This window comes from Gossypium arboreum, chromosome 7, assembly GCF_025698485.1.
Source record: "Gossypium arboreum isolate Shixiya-1 chromosome 7, ASM2569848v2, whole genome shotgun sequence".
Classification (NCBI taxonomy): Eukaryota; Viridiplantae; Streptophyta; class Magnoliopsida; order Malvales; family Malvaceae; genus Gossypium; species Gossypium arboreum.
In genome coordinates this window covers 63,395,994-63,411,703 of record NC_069076.1, presented here as the reverse complement: position 1 = coordinate 63,411,703, position 15,710 = coordinate 63,395,994, and the positions used below count along the sequence as shown (strand labels likewise).

The 15,710-nt window shown below is 35.1% G+C and overlaps 1 non-coding gene across 1 annotated transcript; it reads right to left on the bottom strand.

Annotated features, from left to right (window-relative positions):
- Positions 1 to 4,623: 4,623 nt before the first annotated feature.
- Positions 4,624 to 4,723, bottom strand: LOC128295875 (U6 spliceosomal RNA). The gene has a single exon (XR_008286424.1). It is a non-coding gene; the product is annotated as a U6 spliceosomal RNA (small nuclear RNA).
- Positions 4,724 to 15,710: the final 10,987 nt, after the last annotated feature.

The window sequence follows — 15,710 nt, the reverse complement described above, 5'->3', positions numbered from 1 at the left end:
CCTCAAAAGAAGATAAAAAATCATAAGCAAAAAGAGGTTTCACAATAATAAATGAGAGTACAAAAAGATGGAAAGAATTAAAAGAAAAACCCAAAGCACAAACAGAAAAACCCTTCAAAAACAAAGAAAAAATTCTCTCAATTTAAATATTTTTGTTGTGTAAAACCTAGAGTAACTAAGGCTTATTTATAGACTGAAATTCGTAGCATATATGACTACAACTCTAGGTTACTTGGAGTTTAAGTGGGAAACTAAAAACAGAGTTTAACTAGGAGAAGAAAAGCCAAAATAAATTTTGGTCAAAATAAGAGGCATTCTCTCACAAATCTCTGCCTTGACTCATATTTGGACCAACTCCCTTGTCGAGCCCTGTTAAGGGCTTAACTGATTTTTTGTCGGATACTTACCAAGTTCCAACAAAGCTCGAACTTTGAAACTAGAAGGCTCTTTGTCAACATGTTGGCCAAATTGTGTTCTGTCCCAATTTTAAGAATCTGAATATCCCTTTGAATAATCACCTCTTGAACAAAATGCTAACGAATGTCTATGTGCTGTGTTCTCTCATAATGCATTTGATTTTTGGTGAGATGTATGACACTTTGACTATCACAATAATGATAGTTGCCCCTTTTCACTGAACATGCCCCTTAACCAAATTGTTTCTTTTATTGCTTCTATAATTGCCATGTATTCTGCTTCAGTAGTCAACAAAGCCACTGTAGATTGAAGTATCGCTTTCCAACTAATGGCATAATTCTCAAAAGAAAATAGGTAACCTGTGAGAGACCTTTTTCGATCTAAGTCTCATGCATAATCAGAATCAACATATCCGACTAGACCTTTTTGAGTTCTTCCAAACTCTAAGCACATGTTAGAAGTACCACGTAAATATATGAAAATCCACTTAATTGCATGCCAGTGTAACTTACCAAGATTGGTCATGTATTGACTAACAACACTAACAACATGTGAAATTTCGGGACGAGTGCATACCATTGCATACATCAAACTTCCAACTGCGCTTGAATAAGGAACTTTTGACATGTACCTTTCATCTTCTTCATTCTGTAGGGAATCTGAAATTGAGAGTTTAAAGTGTACAACTAAAAGAGTACTTACCGCTTTTGCATCTTGCATCTCAAACTGCTTAAGGATCTTCTTGATGTACCTTTTTTGTGAGAAAAACAATTTCTCGGAATGTCTCTTTCAAAATTTCTATTCTAAAATTTTCTTTGCTTCACCTAAATCCTTCTTCTCAAACTTAGAGTTAATCATGGTTTTAAGACAATTAATTTTTAGATGGATTATTAGTCATAATTAACATATCATCAACATAAAGTAGCAAATATATAAAAGAATCATCATCAAGACATTATAGATAAACACAATTGCCATACTTACTTCGAGAAAAACCAATACTCAACATGAATGAGTTAAACTTTTTATACCATTGCCAATGAGACTGCTTCAAACTATACAAAAACTTTTGTAAGAGACAAACATGATCTTCTTTACCTTCAAATTTGAAGCTTTCCAGTTGTTACATGTAGATATTCTCCTTAAGATCACTGTGAAGGAAAGCAATCTTTACATCAACTGCTTTAACTCAAGAGTATTCGATACAACAAGAGCCAAAAGCAACCGAGTGGACGTATGTTTCACAACGGGAGAGAAAACATCATGAAAATTAACTCCTTCCACTTGATTGTATCTCTTTGCAACCAGTTTTGCCTTGTACCTAGTGTTATTAAGACCTAAACCTTCTTTCTTTTTAGACACCCATTTGCAACCAACGATTCTTTTACCGATAGGTGATTTAGCTAGCCTCCAAGTCTCGTTCTTTTGAAGCAATTCCATATCTTCTTATTCTATTGCAATAAGATATTTTCTAGAATCGAAGGCTTGAACTGCCTCATAATAACATGAAGGATTGGTTGAATCAATGCTCTCGGCAACACTTAGAGTATAAGCTACTAGATTTCCTTCACAATATTTCTGTGGTGGTTGGATTTCTTGCCTTTTCCCGTTACGAGCCAACTTATAATTAGTTAACTGAGATGGTGAGGATACTTGGGTCAGATGGAGCCTCAAACATATCTGAAACAACTTCAAACTTGTAACGCCTCAAAATTTATATTTCTGATTCTATTAGAATTGTTTTCAAACAATTTAACTATTACACGATTATCGACTACGAAAAACATAACAATTTGAATGATTTTCCTAATTCGAAACGGTTTCTAAGAAAACACTCTCATGTGATATCGCCAGCTTTGGCCATAATGTCCAGGTCGAGTTTGGAGTGTTACAAAACTTGCAAGAATTAGTATTTTGTCGTGTCGTCGTGATGTCGTAAGACTCTTTTTTAGGACGAGACCTTTGTTCGTCATGTTGTTACGATGTTGGGCATTTACTCATTGAGATGTCGCCCCTTATTTTGGCTTTTGAATCCACCTTGCTTGAGACACTCTGATTTATTGTGTCTTTAAAAGTGAAAGTCTCATTTTCTGATTGAAACATGATACGTTCATCAAACGTAACATCTCTGCTAACAATTATTTTTTTAGATTCTAAATACCACAACTTAAAACCTTTTGTACCGGCAGGGTATCCTGAAAAGATGCATTTAATTACCCTTGGTTCGAGCTTTCCCTGGCTAACTTTAGTATAAACAGGACAACCGAAAATTCTAAGATTAGAATAATTAGGAGGATTACTTGTCCATCTCATTTGGAACTTTATCGTTCAATGCTTGATGAGGAGATTGATTTACCAAATAACTTGCCAAGTCTACGACTTCATCCCAAAATTCCTTCCCTAAGCCTGCATTAAAAATCATGCATTGAGCCTTTCTAGTAAGGTTCTGTTCATTCTCTGCAACTCCATTCTGCTGCGGAGTCCCAACAATAGTTTGATGTATTTCAATTTCTTTTCGTTTGCATAAATCAATAAACTCTAACAAACAAAACTCAAGACCATTATCTGTTCTGAATCACTTTATAGATTTTCTATTTTTTTCTAACAGTGTCTTCCTTTCTTTGAAGATTCCGAAGATTTCATTTTTCTATTTCAAGAAATAAACTCAAACTTTTCTGAAGCGGTTATCAATAAAAGTTAGGAAATATTTATTACCTCCTTTTGAGATGTTAGAAGATGGACTGTAATGGCCTAAATTCAAGGTTACCGGAACAGTGGTTTTGTAACCACAAATCTGATTTAAAGAGAAATTTATTTTAATATTTTTGCATGAATATTTATATAATAGGAAAATCGTATGAAAATATCGATAAAAAAATTTTACCGATTTAGTGGTTAGTTAGAAAAAAAGGAATTATTGAAGGAATTGGGTAAAAACAAAGTATCGAGACCTTGATCTCGTAAAAATGAGTAAGATATATTTTTATAAATATTTATAAAATGTTAGCGATGTGGTATTAAAATTTCGTTAGAAAATTTTAACGTTTGTGTAGGTAATTAAATGAAAATGACTAAATTGGAAAAGGTGTAAAAGTTGCTAGAATGATTAAATAGCTTAAGTGTTTAATGAGAAAGGATTTAAAAGGCAATTAGACCCAAAATTTATTTGGGCTGGACGGCAAGGGCATGAAAGCAGCAGGAAAATTGATGATTTAAAGGCAAAATTAGAATATTGCATAATTAACTAAATAAAGATAGGACTAAAAAGGAAATATCTAGATTTCTCTTTATTTTTCTTCATTCTCATCAGCCAAAACGCCACAAGAGGGGTACTTTAAGCTGGTATTCCACAATTTTTGCACCAAATCCAGAAAATTCAAATACGAAGCTAGATCGAGGAAAAGAAAAAGTTCGAGATCAGTAGATTTGTGTATACGAACAAGTATCGAGGTAAGTTCATGTAACTTGAATTATATTGTTAAATGCTTGAAATGTATGTTATTGATGTGAATATGATTTGAATGTTCATTGTATGAAAATTGATAAAACATTGATATATTTAATAAAAATGGGAAGAAATCCCGGTTGAATGAAAGAAAAATTCGATGGATCTCTGAAAAGGAATTGACTATAAAAAGGATCTAGCCCGGACGAGTGATCCTATCCTGATATAGCCCTCCCGAAGAATATGTGTAAAGTGGATTTAGCCCGGACGGGTAATTCGAATCAGGGTCTGAATTTAGCCTGGGCTGGTAATTCAGATCCGAGCTCATTAGAGTAATTGTCGTTGTAGGGGATTTAGCCTGGACTGGTAATCCCGACAATACTCTATGAGTTTATATTTAGGGGATTTAGCCTGGACAAATTACTTTGTAAAATCTCTTTTCAGTTGCAGAAGCTTTATTTAGATCAGATGATTTTATGAAAACTCGTCATTTAAAAATTGAGTTGCGGAAACATAGTATTTAAAAATAGCTATGGTTTAGGAAACCACGTTCTACTTTTAATAAATATAAAGCATGAAAAAAAATGATAATAATCCTAATTTGAAATATTAGCTAGAGGAAAGACCTTGTTACAACCCAAATCAAATAGAAATAATTTAAAAGGCCTTCATCCAAGCACCTAGGGTTTTATTCACTTATTACCAAAATTTTTGCTAAAGCCCAGGTTTGAACCCAAGATTTCTCCAACACTTCTCAGGGCCATTAACCACTCAAGCAGACATTTAATTGTGTCATCCTTGCACAGGGGCCATGCTAATCTTCTCTGTATCGTTCCAATTTTATCGGATGTCATCCTCAACTGTTTGAATCAGGTAAAATTTCAAGGATGAAATTTCTTTTAGGGGGTATACTTGTAACGACCCAAAAATCCTGAAATCCAAAAATCCTGAAATCTTGAATTTTTTTTCTTTTTGTGCTTAATAATTTCGGTTAAGTGCTAATTACACAAATGTAGGTCTTGGTTAAGGTTTGAGTTCGAATTAAGGGGTAGAAGAAATTATAATTTAATTATTAAAAGAATCAAGGTTGGCAAGTAGTTGGGCTTTTAAATAAAGATGGGGGAAAATAGCATTAAAAAGCCTTGTGGAAGAGTGGCTAAGTGACTCAACTTAAAGTGCAAGGAGGTGGTGTTAGTAGCTAGCAAGGAGGTCTAAAGTTCGAATCCTAGTTTTGTGTTTTAGAAGTTTAATTTTGGCCTTCTAGAAGGATGGAAGTGACGCGAAGATGGACTCTAAAGGGAGTGTTCAGAAGAGAAAATTTAGGAAATAGATTAGGGAGTTATCAGGGAGAAAAATGAGGAGATGAGAAGAGGGAAGTGATGGAGCTAAATTGGGAATTGGGGGTCAGGAAATTTGGCTAGAGACTATAAATATGTGCTGAGTTTGGGATCCTAAGCTAATGCCAAATTCTTCATTTTTTTAATGTCGATTGGCTTTTCCATCTTTGCTAGCTGATTCTTTTTCATTCTTACTCTCCTCAAATCTCTTTCGATTTACTGTTTGGGTTAGCCGATTCCTTCTTCTACCTTTCTTCTTTAATTTGTGCTAAAAAAACCTTATTCACCATATCAGTTTAAAAGTCAAAAAGTCAAATCTCCCTTGGGCCGATTACTCTTTTGGGGTAAGTACCTTATCTCTTTTTCGACTAGTATTGTTAATACCGATTATTCCCCTCCCTCACTCTTTTTAATCAACTTTGGTAGGGAATTAGTATCGGATCTTAGATTTTTTCTCTCTACCGAATTGCTCCTTAAGAGTTTTGCGGTTTTGGTAAGTATTCCTCTCTTATTGGCTAAGGTTGGCCAAATGGTCGTAAGTGAGATAAGGGGGTGAATTATTTTGGATGCTAGTCCCCTAGTATTTGGTTTTAATGAGTAAGATTAATGCAGATCTAGGGAGTACGTGATCAAGGAAAAGCTATTAGGGATTGGTGTTCAAGGTAAGGTTAAGGTGAGGTTTCGGTTTTTGGGTAAAATATGTATTAAGCATACGATTAATTGAAGGTTGATATCATTTGTAGGATTGGTGACTAAGGGAATCGTAGAATGCTTGCTTACCAGGTGTGTACATACACTGCACACACACAATGAATCGACAAAAGCCGAAATGCCAAAAAGCTGAAACTTGGGCTACGGTAGTCACACGAGTGCACGAACACTCGTGGAGAGGAAACCGATAGGTTTCTTGAGGTCTATGGGTGATTCCTTGGACTTGGGTTGAGAATTGGCCAAATGGGTCGGAATGGGCTAAATAGGCCTGATGGGCCCAAAATAGGCAAAGATTGATAAGTGATGCTATGTGTTAGAAAATTTGTATGTGAGCATGAGTATAATATGATTTGGGCCTAATGGGCCATATGAAAGTGAATTGGGCCTAGTGGGCCATAAGAATATGAACTAGGCCAGATGGGCCATTTGAATAAGATTGGGCCTAGTGGGCTATATGCATGTATGTAGGGGTATTGGGTCTAGTATATGATGATTACATAAAACTTAATTAATTAATTGAGACCGTGGACAAGTCATAGGGTTAAGGTGTGGCAACGGGTATATGCATGTCTAGGATTGGATCTAGGGAGAGCTTGGTACTTAAGCGGTCTTAATGACCCACCTCCTATTCTTTGCAATCCTACCTGGTGCATTGTATTCGTTCACCTTAGCTCCCGGGGCTTGTTCATGGGCCAAGGTAAGTGAAAACCGTAATTAAAGAAAAATTACCGAAATGCCCCTAAGGGCGAAAATGACCAAAATACCCCTAGGTGTTGAATGTAAGTTTTGTGGATGTGACATGCATACATATGATGTTCTGCTTAGGTTGCATATGGGGTGGGAATTATGGTATGGAGGAAGTATATGAGGATCGCATGGTTGCCTGATAATCGTGGATCCACCGATGGCTTTTAAAGCCCAATATGTAAATGAAAGTAGTTCCGGAATCGGGCTACCATTGGTGTGTGGGCTGGGTGGGTCGATATTTATATCCCTACATGGTGTGATGGGGGACGGAGCTGGTGTGCAGCGGATGGATAATTTGAATGGGATTGCATTGCATGTTTGATGTATGATGATTTTTGAAAGCTTGTTTCCCATCGAGGGTTGTACACACTGAGTTTGCGAAAACTTATCCCCTCTTTTATTTTATTTTCAGGAGATGCTCAGTAGACGGTTCGATGTTTGGAGGGACTCTGGGAGGCCAGATAGTAAGACAAATTTAGATTTTTTTTTAAGCTTATAAGTTTTATTTTACTAAGTATGTTTCAGACCAGATTGTAATAAGGTTTTCATTATGCTATTATTATTATTTCCATTGTAATTAAGAGAAGTTGAACATGGGTTTCCTAAATTATAGTATGTTTTCTACGTTTTCGCAACTTAATTTATAAATGATATTTTTTCTTAAATCAAACATTTTAAACAAGACTTTCGCAACTGAAAGGTGTGTTTATTTTTAAGTTAATTAAGGTTTCTTTTGTTTAAGAAGGGTTTTCAATGAAAACACGATTTTCGTTAAAACACTTCAATGTGACACACCGAATTCGGCTATAGAGTCTGGGTCGGGTTTACGGTGTTACATTTAGTGGTATCAGAGCCCAGGTTACAAAACTCGGGCTGTGAAGTGGGCCTTATTATTATTTGGTTTCTTTTTCTATTTAAAAAAAACTTGGATCACACCGTTTTGGAAAAAATTCTTGCTGAGTGGCACACCGAGTCTCCGACGTCCAGCCAAGTAAGTTCTTTTGTTCTTAAGCTTGTTTAAATTGCTATACAGTAGACAGTTAGAGGGCTACTTTAGATGATGTTGTTAGAGTGGAATCGAGGCCCGTATGATCTTGAAACTGTAGAGAAATTTTGAAAACAATCTTCTCTTTAAATATTTTCATAAAACATCAGTTTAATTATTAAACTAACTAAATCTTCATAAAATTTCTAATCCAAATAATACGTGAATCGACGATGAGTGCTAGAAGGGGTGCAAGGGGCCGTGGCCGAAGCCGCGGAAGTGTAAGGGCTGAATCATCAGCATCGGGCCATATGCCCGATGTTAGAGTAGAAGAGGCTCTGGCCTCACCTGTGGTTGGGAATGGACCGTATGATTGGGCCGCGAGAGAAGAGGCATTGTCGCAGGCAATGCTGAGGATTTCAGAAAGGGTCGCTGGACCCAATAATGGCACGGGGAATCGGGGGTCTATTCCGGAGCGACTTCGTGCAAATGAGGCTGAGATCTTTAAGGGCATGGCTGGTGTGGCTCCTAATGTGGCTGAATACTAGTTGGAGGCCACTGAAAGGATAATTGAGGATTTGGACTGTTCACTTGAACAAAAGCTGAAAGGGGTGGTGTCACTACTTAGGGAAAAAGCTTACTAGTGGTGGCTAACAGTGAAAGAGGGGACCCAACATGAGCGGGTCACGTGGGAGTTCTTCAAGATGGCGTTTCAGGGGAAGTATACAGGTGCGAGTTATGTGGACGCTAGAAGGAAGGAGTTCCTGAACTTGACACAGGGAAACAAATCGATGGCGGAGTATGAAGAGAAATTTCTATGCCTTAGTAGGTATGCAAGAGTTATAGTGGCAACAGACTATAAGCGTTGTGTTAAGTTTGAGGATGGACTTAGAGATAGCCTCAGGGTATTGATAGCTCCACAGAGGGAGCGAGTTTTCTCGAAGTAGGTAGAGAAAGCAAAGATAGTGGAGGAGTTAAAGCGTGCTGAGCGCCTGAATCGGGAAAAAGAAAGGGGTAAGAATAAAATGGAGGCTGAGACTCCTAGTGTTGGAGAGAGGCCTAGGACTAGGGCCAGAGATAATGGGCAAGTTAGAGTAGGGCCCCCTACTGTTAATCCAGGGGTGCCACCTTATGCTGATTGTGGGAAAAGTCATGTAGGCGAGTGTTTGAAGAGGACGGAAGATTGTCTAGCATGTGGATCCATGAAGCATAGGATCAAGAATTGCCCTAGAATGCCAGCTCAGGTGTGAGATGTGGACCGAGGTGATGTACTACCACCGAAGGGTGGTCAGCAGCCGCCCAGAGGCCATTGTCAAGCTAGGGGTGGATACGGTTTTGGCCGTGGAGCATCGGACAGAGGTGTAGGTCATGCTGAGGTGAGACAGCCAGCATTGGTCTATGCAGCACGTCTTTGAGAGGATGGAGACGCTCCAGAGGCGGATATTGGCACGTACTTTATCCATAGAGTGCGCAACAGAAGCGTAGTGGTGTAACCTAGGCGATGCGACATCAATATCCTCAACTGTTTGAATCAGGTAAAATTTTGAGGATGAAATTTCTTTTAGGGGGTAGAGTTGTAATGCCCCAAAAATCCCGAAATCCAAAAATCCTGAAATCTTGAATTTTTTTTTTATTTTTGTGCTTAATAATTCTGGTTAAGTGTTAATTACGCAAATGTAGGTCTTGGTCAAGGTTTGAGTTCGAATTAACGGGTAGAAAAAAATTAAAATTTAATTATTAAAAGAATCAGGGTTGGCAAGTAGTTGGGCTTTTAAATAAAGATAGGGGAAAATAACATCAAAAAGCCTTGTGGAAGAGTGGCTAAGTGACGCCACTTAGAGTGCAAAGAGGTGGCATTAGTAGCTAGCAAGGAGGTCCAAGGTTCGAATCCTAGTTTTGTGTTTTAGAAGTTTAATTTTGGCCTTCTAGAAGGATGGAAGTGGCGGGAAGATGGACTTTAAGAGGAGTGTTCAGAAGAGAAAATTTAGGAAATAGATTGGAGAGTTATCAAGGATAAAAAAGAGGAGATGAGAAGGGGGAAGTCATGGAGCTAAATTGGGAATTGAGGGTCAAGCAATTTGGCTAGAGGCTATAAATATGTGCTGAGTTTGGGATCCTAGGCTAATGCCAAATTCTTCATTTTTTTTTTAATGTCGATTGGCTTTTCCATCTTTGCTAGCTGATTCTTTCGCCATTCATTCTCTCATCAGATCTCTTTTGATTTACCCTTTGGGTTAGCCGATTCCTTCTTCTACCTTTCTTCTTTAATTTGTGCCAAAAAAACCTTGTTCACCATATCAGTTTAAAAGCCAAAAAGCTGAGTCCCCCTTATAAGGATGAGGTTCGCGAGAGTGTGCTCTCTGAAATGGAAATGTGCGCACATGAATATGAATTGACGGACCCAAAAATGTACACTAAAAGTGTACCTCTGAAAATCCATCGAAATTCCGAGAAATTCAACGGGATAAATATGGAAAAATAATAAGGGAATGGAAATCATGGTATTGATGAGTTCATCAATCATGGTATATATATTATTGACACATGAAAATTATTGTACTAACTTGAATATTGAGTTTGTGCATGTTAGGGTAATAATGCATTGAATGGATATTTGAATGTTTATTGCATTGTATTGAAAATCTTAGGTAAGTATAATTTTTGTTGCATGAGCTTACTAAGCACAAAGTGCTTACCCTATTTCCTTTTTCCCTGTTTTGTAGTGTTAAGAGCTCGGAGGTCGGATTTGGTCAGAGGCACATCACACTATCAACTTCAAGATTTCGGTATATCAAGAAACTTTATTTTGGAAATCAATGGCATGTATAAGCTAATAAAGTAAATGTTAACGTGAAATGAATGCAAAGTTAGTCATTGGTATGGTTAACAAACTTGGTTTTGGTATGTGATGATGTTATCTTATAAATATGCGTGAATCTATATGCGTTAATCTATCTTGAAAATATGTTGAATTGGATTGGTTGATGTGGATTGTTTTTGGTTTAAAATTGCAGGGAAGGTTAGATATCTATAAAGGGGTTATATTGAGTTAAAAAAAAATTTAATTCGTAAACTCCGGTAATACCTCGTATCCTATTCCGGAAATAAATACGGATAGGGGGTATTATATGGACCCCATAAATCGAAATGAATATAATCTAGAGTCTCTTTTGTTCTATGCACTGTTGAATCGAAATTGACTCGGGTTTGTTTCCCAAAAACGCAATGCTTGTAGAAACCTAACTTACCAACTCTAGTATCTTTAAGAAGACATCTATTACACAATATTGTCATACCTTTCTCACTCATATGACCCAGTTGCATGTGCTAAAGTTTGCTTGAATCAAAATCGGTGGAGAAAGATTCATGTTGTGTTGTCGCGACATGGTGGTGATTCCGGCTTTTCTTTGGTAATCGCACTACAACAGTAACTGTTGACCCTTGCAGAATGTATAGGCTACCTTTTTTCTGTCCTCTCATTACAATAAGAGCCCCACGAGAAAATTTTAAGCCATTTGACTCAATGACTATCCTGCAACCGTTAGAATCCAAAATTCCCAATGAGATAAGTTTTTTTAAAATCAAGAACATACCTGATATCTGACAGTGTCCAAATAATTTTGTTATGCGTCCTAATTTTTACTGTTCCAATTTTGGATATTTTACATTGAGAGTTATTCCCCATCAATTAACTCCACCTTCAACTGAACTGTACGTGGAGAACTAGTCCTTGTTGGGACACATGTGATGGAAGCACCCTGGATCTAAGATCTATTTGGAAGTAAGATGAGAGTATTCGTTAGTTGACACTAACAAGAAATCATCACCTCTGTCCTTGACTACACTAGCATCAACAACTTCGACTTTCTGCTTATTTTTCTCGTCATTTTCAGCATCCCTTTTGATTTTATTTTGAAGTTTTCAACATTTTTCCTTAATGTGGCCCACCTTTTTACAATAGTCACAATATTTGTCATGATTTTTAGATTTTGACCTTACTTTAGACTTGTTTCAATTTGTCTTTCTAGTTTGTTGTCTGCTTCTTGCAACTACAACTGATGCTTGCCGGTCTGATTTTTTGTTTGGGTCTAACTCGTTGTTGAGTTTATCCTTGCTCAGAAGATTCCCCTTCACATAATCGAATGAGAGATGATCTCTCTCATAAATCAAGATTTCCCTAAAAGTTTTATAAGAAGAGGGCAAAAAGCATAACAACAACATAGCTTGATCCTCATCATTAATCTCTACTTTGAGATTCTTTAAGTCATTAACAAGGGTAACAAACTCGCTAATATGAGTTCTGATGGACTCACCTTCAGCTATTCTAAACGTGTAGAATCATTTTAAGAGTAACATGTTGGCTAGAGATTTCATTATATATAAGGCTACTAGTTTCTTCTGTAACGCAGACGCTATTTTCTCCTTCAAAACCTCCTATAACACATTATTCGTGAGGCATAATTGAATAGTGGATAGAGCCTTTTCATCGAGTTCTTCCAATTCTGACTGATCCATATCTACAGGCTTTTTCCATATAATGACCTTTTTTAGGCCGTTCTGAACTAGTATTGTCATCATTTGAACTTGCCACAAACTGAAATTTTTAATTCTGTCAAACTTTTCAGTATCGAACCTTGATGTTGCCATCTCTGAACGGATTGACTGCGGAAATTGAACTAGCTCTGATACTAGTTTGTAGGGGATAAACTCGATTAAATAATGAACAAAGTGAAAAAAATAAGAATAAAAAAAGATCGAACACGCAAATTTTACGTGAAAGAACTTCTCAAAAGAGGATAAAAAATCATTGGGAAAAAGAGATTTCACTATAATAAATGATAGTACAAAAAGATTAGAGAATTAAAAGAAAAACCCAGAGCCCCACAAGAAAAGCCCTTCGAAAACAAAGAAAAAAATTCTCTTAATCTAAATATTTTTGTTATGTAAAACCTAGAATAACTAAGACATATTTATAGACTGAAATTCGTAGCATATATGACTACAACAACTCTAGGTTAATTAAAGTTTAAGCGGGAAACTAAAAACAAAATTTAATTAGAAAAAAAAGTTAAAATAAATTTTGGTTAAAATAAGAGGCATTCTCGCACAATCTCTATAGAACTGAATTGGATTTTATTAGTATTAGACTAACCATATCACAATCTGACTGTACCATTAACAACAACTAAATACTCTACCCTCAACTTGTTAATAGCTCTATGGCATCAAGAAACTCACCTAAATTGGAACGTTACTATTTGTTAAATGTATAAAATGTTTAGAAATCTCTTTTAAACTTCCAAGCTACCTTTATTTTGATTAGGTGCTAAAAACAATACATATATACATTCACTTTTTAGCTAAGAAATAAAAAAATTATTTTGATAAAGAAAATAAAAAAATCAAATCAAAATTTGATAAGAACAATAAATCTGAGATTGAACCATTAAATCATGACCATTCTGCACTTTCTTCATCTTTTAATCTCCAATAATTTTATCCATTGTTACTCATTCGAAAAGAGAAACATTTCGCAATCTTCTTTATTTTTTGTCTATAATTCATAAACTGAAATGTAATATGAGATAAAAATACTCTATTAACAAAATTCACATAATAAAGATTTAAGAAGTCCAATATATCTTCAATTAATCTCTACTACAATTCAAAAATAGAAAAATGAAAATACAAATAAAAACCATAAAAAATCCAGGATAAAAATGTAACTTAAAATTAAAAGATTAAGGATAAAAACGATATAAAAATTAAATGTGAACAATAATATTTAATAATTAGGAAGCTGAAAAGTTTTAGAACAATTTTATTATTAAATATCATATATATAACAATTTCTTAATTAAATTAATTATTATTAATTATAAATAAAGAATTTGTAAATATAGGAGTGACAATAAACAATAAAAATAATCGATGAAAATTTTAAAAATTTTAAAAAATTCAAGAGAAAATAAATATATATATATATATATATATATATATATATATATAAAAAAGGAAGTTTAAAGTAATTGGTAAAAAAATTAAAAGGAAAGAGAAAGAATTACTTGAAATATTATCATAATTAATTTAATTTAGAAGAGTGAAGTTATTTAAAAGAGTAAATAAATAATAGGTAAAGGTAGTATATATTATTAAATGATAATACACAATGATATATACTTCATCTTTATTAACCTTATATAATTAATTAAAAATGAAGCTAATTTTATATAGAAATACAAAATTAAATTAAAAAGACGATTTTAACCTTTTTTATTCTAACTACTCTCAAAGGAGCCGTTTTATTATATATATAGATTAGAGATGTGTATACGAGTAATGTCATTACATTCGTACATAGGTTGATTATATTGAATCAATTCTTATACTATTAATTCATAATACGTTGAATTATGTTAGGGATAAACCTGATTAAGCAACGAACAAGTAAAAAAATAGCAGAAGAAATTGAGAAATTGAACACACAAATTTAACGTGGAAAAACCCCTCCAAAGAAGATTAAAGACCACGGGTAAAGATAATTTTACTATAATGGCAAAAGAACGAATAGTACAAAGGATGGAGATAAAAACTAAACCCTGAAAACCCGAAAATAAAGAACCCTCAAAAAGTAAACACAAAATTCTCTAAATGTGTTATAAGTTCTAATCTGTAATAGTTGTTTTTTTTAAGATTGTAAAAGAGCCTATTTATAGGCTAAATTCATAGATCAAATAATAATAAAATAATCTAGAATAATAAGAGTTTGATTGAAACAAATAAATAGAGTTTAATTGGAAGATTATTTCTCAAATTTGACTGAAATAGGAGTCATACTCAACAAATCTCCACATTGACTCATATTTGCACAACACCATCTTTGCCAAAGCTCGCCACAAGCCTATCTTGAACTATACAAGGAATTAACTGAGTCAAATTTGTGCTTAGAAACTGGAAGACTTCTAGCCATTGACTTGTACACTGCCAAATCAAAACTGACCAGGGTTTGATTTTTACGAACACAGTGCCCTAACTTTTCAAAAACCTGCATCCAAAAGAGAACCTCTCTTCAACGAAACGGTCATACATTTTTCCTTTATATGACCAAGTTCCCTCTGCTCCAAACAAGTTGACTTTGACTCCGTAACAAACGAGGGACGTCCGATTTCACCTGTCACTATAGAACCTTCCAGAATATAAAGATTGCTGGTTCTTTTACCTTTTAACAAAACAAAAGCTCCACAAGATACCTTAATGCCACTCAACTCAATGTTGATTCTGCATCCTTTTGAGTCTAAAATACTAAATGAGATGTGATTCTTTCATAAATCAAGTGCATACCTGACATCTGAGAGTGTCCTAATCGTCCCATTGTGCATCCTAATTTTAACAGTACCAATACCAATTACCTTACTGGATCAATTGTTTTTCATGTGTACAACTCCACCTTCAACCGAACTGTATGTAGAGAACCATTCTCTATTGGGACACATGTGGAAAGAACGTCCCGAATCTAGGATCCATTCGAACTTAAGCTTGAAGTTATTGCTCGTTGACACTAACAAGAAAGCATCACCGCTTTCATCGACCAAATTAGCACCAGCTACATCTTCTTTGTTACTCTCAGCAATTCTTTTATTTTGTAGTTTATAATAATGTGCTTTGACGTGACCTAAATTTTTACAATAGCAACACCTTTTGTCTCGCTTCTTTGATGTTACCAAAATGGAAGCTGGCCTATCTGCCTTGCTATCCGAACCAAACTTATTGTCGAGTTTGTATCTACTCAACAAATGACTCTCACATCTTTGAACGAGAGTTTGTTTCTATTATAAATTAGGGTCTCTCTAAAAACTTGTATAAAGGTGGTAAAGAGCACAATAATAGCATAGCCCGATCTTCATCGTCAATCTGAACCTCAATGTTCTATAAATCATTTAAAAGAGTAATGAATTGACTGATGTAATCTCTAAGAAGCTCACATTCGTTCATAAGAAACGTAAATAGACATTGTTTCAACACTATACGGTTAGCCAGAGACTTAGTCGCATAAAGAGTTTCTAACCTT